A 6,000-nucleotide genomic window follows, 5' to 3' on the forward strand; every position below is an offset into this window, starting at 1 on the left:
TTCTCCCACATAAAAAGATGAGAGAGGCTTGTAATTTTCATCATAGGTACACTTCAACTATGACAGACAAAATGAGAAAACAAAATCCAGAAAATCACATTGTAGGATTTTTAATGAATTTATTAGCAAATTATTTTGGAAAATAAGTATTTGGTCAATAACAAAAGTTTATCTCAATACTTTGTTATATACCCTTTGTTGGCAATGACAAAGGTCAAAGTTTTCTGTAAGTCTTCACAAGGTTTTCACACACTGTTGCTGGTATTTTGGCCCATTCCTCCATGCAGATCTCCTCTAGAGCAGTGATGTTTTGGGGCTGTTGCTGGGCAACACAGACTTTCAACTCCCTCCAAAGATTTTCTATGGGGTTGAGATTTGGAGACTGGCTAGGCCACTCCAGGACCTTGAAATGCTTCTTACGAAGCCACTGCTTCGTTGCCCGGGCGGTGTGTTTGGGATCATTGTCATGCTGAAAGACCCTGCCACGTTTCATCTTCAATGCCCTTGCTGATGGCAGGAGGTTTTCACTCAAAATCTCACGATACATGGCCCCATTCATTCTTTCCTTTACACGGATCAGTCGTCCTGGTCCCTTTGCAGAAAAACTGCCCCAAAGCATGATGTTTCCACCCCCATGCTTCACAGTAGGTATGGTGTTCTTTGGATGCAACTCAGCATTCTTTGTCCTCCAATCACGACGAGTTGAGTTTTTACCAAAAAGTTATATTTTGGTTTCATCTGACCACATGACATTCTCCCAATCTTCTTCTGGATCATCCAAATGCTCTCTAGCAAACTTCAGACGGGCCTGGACATGTACTGGCTTAAGCAGGTGGACACGTCTGGCACTGCAGGATTTGAGTCCCTGGCGGCGTAGTGTGTTACTGATGGTAGGCTTTGTTACTTTGGTCCCAGCTCTCTGCAGGTCATTCACTAGGTCCCCCCGTGTGGTTCTGGGATTTTTGCTCACCGTTCTTGTGATCATTTTGACCCAAAGGGGTGAGATCTTGCGTGGAGCCCCAGATCGAGGGAGATTATCAGTGGTCTTGTATGTCTTCCATTTCCTAATAATGGCTCCCACATTTGATTTCTTCAAACCAAGCTGCTTACCTATTGCAGATTCAGTCTTCCCAGCCTGGTGCAGGTCTACAATTTTGTTTCTGGTGTCCTTTGACAGCTCTTTGGTCTTGGCCCTAGTGGAGTTTGGAGTGTGACTGTTTGAGGTTGTGGACAGGTGTCTTTTATACTGATAACAAGTTCAAACAGGTGCATTAATACAGGTAACGAGTGGAGGACAGAGGAGCCTCTTAAAGAAGACGTTACAGGTCTGTGAGAGCCAAAAATCTTGCTTGTTTGTAGGTGACCAAATACTTATTTTCCACCATAATTTGCAAATAAATTCATAAAAAAGGCTACAATTTGTTTTTGGGGATCGTTTTTCTCGTTTTGTCTGTCATAGTTGAAGTGAACCTATGATGAAAATTACAGGCCTCTGTCATCTTTTTAAGTGGGAGAACTTGCACAATTGGTGGCTGACTAAATACTTTTTTGCCCCACTGTATGTGCAGATGAGGATGTGCAAGTTGAAATACTGGTGTGCAAAAGAGCAGATAAACAAAAATAAATATGGAGATGAGGTGGGTAGTTGGTTGGATGGGCTATTTACAGATGGGCTGTGTACACCTGCAGCGATCGGTAGGCTGCTCTGACAGCCGACGCTTAAAGTTAGTGAGGGAGACATAAGTCTCCAATTTGAGTGATTTTTGCAAATCGTTCCAGTCATTGGCAGCAGAGAACTGGAAGGAAAGGTGGCCAAAGGAGGTGTTGGCTTTGGGGATGACCAGTGAAATATACCTGCTGGAGTGCGTGCTAGGGGTGTGTGTTGCTATGGTGACCAGTGAGTTGAGATAAGGCGGAACTATACCTAGCAAAGACTTATAGATGACCTGGAGCCAGTGGGTTTGGCGACGAATATGTAGCGAGGACCAGCCAACGAGAGCATACATGTCGCAGTGGTTGGTAGTATATGGGCCTTTGGTGACAAAACGGATGGAATTTGCTGACGGCATCCAATTTGCTGAGTAGTGTGTTGGAGGCTATTTTGTAAATGACATCACTGAAGTCAAGGATCGGTAGGATAGTCAGTTTTACGAGGGTATGTTTGGCAGCATGAGTGAAGGAGGCTTTGTTGACGTTCTGTTGTCTGTTTGGGAATATCTTTGTTTATTGATAGGTTAAACCGTTCCAGGCATTGTAAAGATCAAGTACACTGAATCCACTTTTTAAGACCCTGTGGATCGATAAATGGACTTGAAGAATGAGCTATAGGTTAAAAATCTATTGACGCTCATGTGAATCAATATAGGAAACAACAAAAAAATCTATACATTTAAGCTAGAAATATCAGGTTTTTGCATGGGCTGCATCTTAATCCACTTTATCCGCCTGCCCATGTCGCCCTTCCGCATCTGGTGTACGGGGCCGAGCTACAGCTGAGTTTGTCAGACCATGTGACATAACTGAAATCCATCTTCTCACGAAAGCGTCTGTGGCGTCTGAACGGTTTGGCCTACAAACTATTATGACCACTATGGAAAGGGGAGACGCAAACATGGTTCCGTTTTGATCTACGACCCCAACAAGTTTCACATACTAATCTGAAGGTAACCCATACAAACTAATGGAAGTATGGAGGTAGTTGTGCCAACATCCATAAAGGGTTAAATATGTGCCATCACCTAGATATTGGACAGACTTCAAAACTTTGCCATTTATAAAAAAGGTGTTATTCAATGTGTTTCTGTGGGCTATAGTAGCAAAGGCACAATTCTATATTTTATCAAAACATTGCGATAAAATGTTGATACCTAAAGTGTCCCAAAGATTCATACAGCTAATTGATCATGGTTGAACGTTTAAAACAATTCCTTATGTTAGCTCCCTAAGGCTCAGACTGCGGTTGAAGAATACGTCTGGATTGTCAACACCGTGTACAACTTATGCTTACATAACTACATCTAGAGCGTTGGACTAGTAACCGGAAGGTTGCAAGTTCAAATCCCAGATCTGACAAGGTACAAATCTGTCGTTCTGCCCCTGAACAGGCAGTTAACCCACTGTTCCTAGGCCGTCATTGAAAATAAGAATTTGTTCTTGACTTGCCTAGTTAAATAAAGGTAAAATAAAAAATACAATTTAGCCGCAACAGCATTAATGGGGTCAGAAACTGATGTTGATTGATTAGGCCTGGCTCGCAGTCGGCGTTCCAATTCATCCCAAAGGTGTTCGATAGGGTTGAGGTCAAGGCTCTTCGCAGGCCCATCAAATTCTTCCACACCAAACTGTTTCTGTATGGACCTTGCGTTGTGCACAGGGGCATTGTCCTGCTGAAACGGCAAAGGGCCTTCTCCCAAACTGTTACCACAGTTGGAACCACAGAATTGTCTAGAATGTTACTGTACGCTGTAGCGTTAAGATTTCCTTTCACTGGAACGAAGCGGTCTTGCCCAAGCCATCAAAAACAGCCCGAGACCATTATCCCTCCAAACTTTAGTTGGCACTATGCAGTCGGGCAGGTAGCGTCTGCCCGATGGAGTGATCAGTCTCTCCAGAGAACTCCCTTCCATTGCGATAGAGTCCAATGGCAGCGAGCTTTACACCAAGTGTTGTAACCGAGGACAGACGATTATGCGGTACAGCATTGTTCTGAGAGTTTGTGTGGCCTATCACATTAACTTATTTGACCGGGGTAACATTTGACAAACTGACTTGGAAAAGTGTCATCCTATGACTGTGCCACGTTGAAAGTCACTGAGCTCTTCAGTAAGGCTGCATGCATGGCTGTGTGCTCGATTTTATACGCAGGTCAGGACAAAAATAGCCGAATCCAGTCATTTGAAAGGGTGTCAATATACACAAAATATGACCATGAGGAAGGTCTGACATTTCGCGACTTGACAACACTAATGTAGAGCCAATCTTTGAATAACCGGTAGCAAATGTAAACCCCAGATATTTGAAAACTGAGCCACATTCTCTTTTACTACAAACTGCACTGACAACCCACATTATCTGTTTGAAATCAGCAAGCACAGTGGGCACAGGAGAACCCTCAGTATTTCAATGACACATTTTTATTGATTCAATCATGCAAGAGTAGCAAGAGCACCGGCAACTTCCTGGTCAAAACAAAAGCATGACTAAAACCTGAAAGAAATTTAAAAAGTGTCAGCAACAAAATCTTATTTCATCAATTTGACATTAAAAGTCTCACCATCAGCTTCTAAAGGATGAGTCCAACATTAGATTCTTCTGTTGGCCGAAACACGGTTAGTAAAAAGGACTTCAAATTCAGAAAGCAAAGTGAAGTTCAGATTAAAGTTGCACGATAACTTGATCCTTGATCCTTTATTAGTGGTGAGTATGTGCTTGGTTCAAATATGCCAACACTGTCATTGGGAGCTTTTCCACTCTTAACAGACAATGTTCCCAGGAATGTAGCGGGTTTGGGAGAAGACAGTTTTGCCATTCTCGTAGTGCGATTTGGAACTGTAGGAACGGATTGGGATGAGAACTGACTGTTCAACGATGCTGGCCGGAGAGCTACCATAACCACCATCTTTAGTGCTTCTGCTGAGACATGGGGCCAGTTGCTTCTGGAGCATTTGAGCTACATGCCATAATTGCTGAGTCATGGGGTTCAGTTGGTTCCTTTTGTTGCTTTAGAATAGGAGCTGGTGTCTTTTTAGATTGATAATTACCTAGGAACCAAGAGAATTCAGCATAGTAAAATGCCATAATTTATTAAAGTTATCAGCACTATACAAAGTGTTATTTTAACTGAATGACTGTATAGCACAAACACACATTTAGGTGGAGGATAGCAGGTTATCCCTCCAATTAACAGGCAACAAATTCAAGGAATATTAAATGTTTTTCTATCCTAGTCAGTTAACACAGATGCCTTTCAAAACCTGGAAGAGAATAGGAAACAAACTACAGCTAGTAGTGAACATGGCTGAGGTGCACCATGACCAGCTCTGAAACCAGATTGCATAGCGGAGAAGGTAAGGTGGGATTCGATATGGTCGGTAATCTGCTTGTTGACTTGGCTTTCGAAGACCTTAGGCAGGGTAGGATAGATATGTCTGTAGCGATTTGGGTCTAGAGGATAGTGGACCAATCCAATGGTTTTGTAGAGTGAAATCGAACTATCCATTGCACTGGGTGAGCTTAATCAAGTGCACCTTTTAATGCAGGCTAATGAAGTTCCTGCCAGGGCCTTTTGCAGGTGCAACCTCAGTGGTCCGGTAGAAATGTGTTGTGCATAAAGACTGCACACACGTCGAGATTGTGTCCAAAAATTCCATACTGTGACAAATTAAATGAAGTTGTCTGTTGACGTACGCTAGACAAGAGATGGTCCAACAGCAAAGTGTAACTTCTTGTAGAAAATTCAATGTATACACAATTTAGTTCATGTTTATGAGTCTGGCCAAACAGTCAACTATGTCAAGTTGTCCCAAAATCCTGGGTGACATATTATGCTAGCTAAACTGTCATGCTAGTGCCTACCAGCTTCCTCTTTGGAACTTAATGGATCCATTTAAGAGCTGAATTCTCATACTACGCAGTTAGATTAATAATTGGTTAAGAAAACTGTGCATGTTTGAAGACAGTCTGTACAGAATATATTTGTTAATTGATCGGTTAAACCGTTCCAGGCATCGTAAAAATCAAATACACCGAATCCATTCCATAGGAGTCTGTGGTACAAGAAATGGACTAGGAGGAATGGGCTACAGGTGAAGAGTATTGAGGCAGTCAAAGTAAAAGGCCCATCAAAATCCAGTTGAAGCTAGAACATTGAATGGGCTGCGTCTCAATCCACTGCATCCGCCTGTCGCCCTTACGCATCTGCGTCTCATTGTATACAATGCATGCCTACATCTAAGTATGAACATATGAAGAATGTCTGACAACTCACCCCTTGACAAATGC

The sequence above is a fragment of the Oncorhynchus mykiss genome, chromosome 17 (assembly GCF_057628025.1).
Source record: "Oncorhynchus mykiss isolate SJ-2025 chromosome 17, ASM5762802v1, whole genome shotgun sequence".
NCBI lineage: Eukaryota > Metazoa > Chordata > Actinopteri > Salmoniformes > Salmonidae > Oncorhynchus > Oncorhynchus mykiss.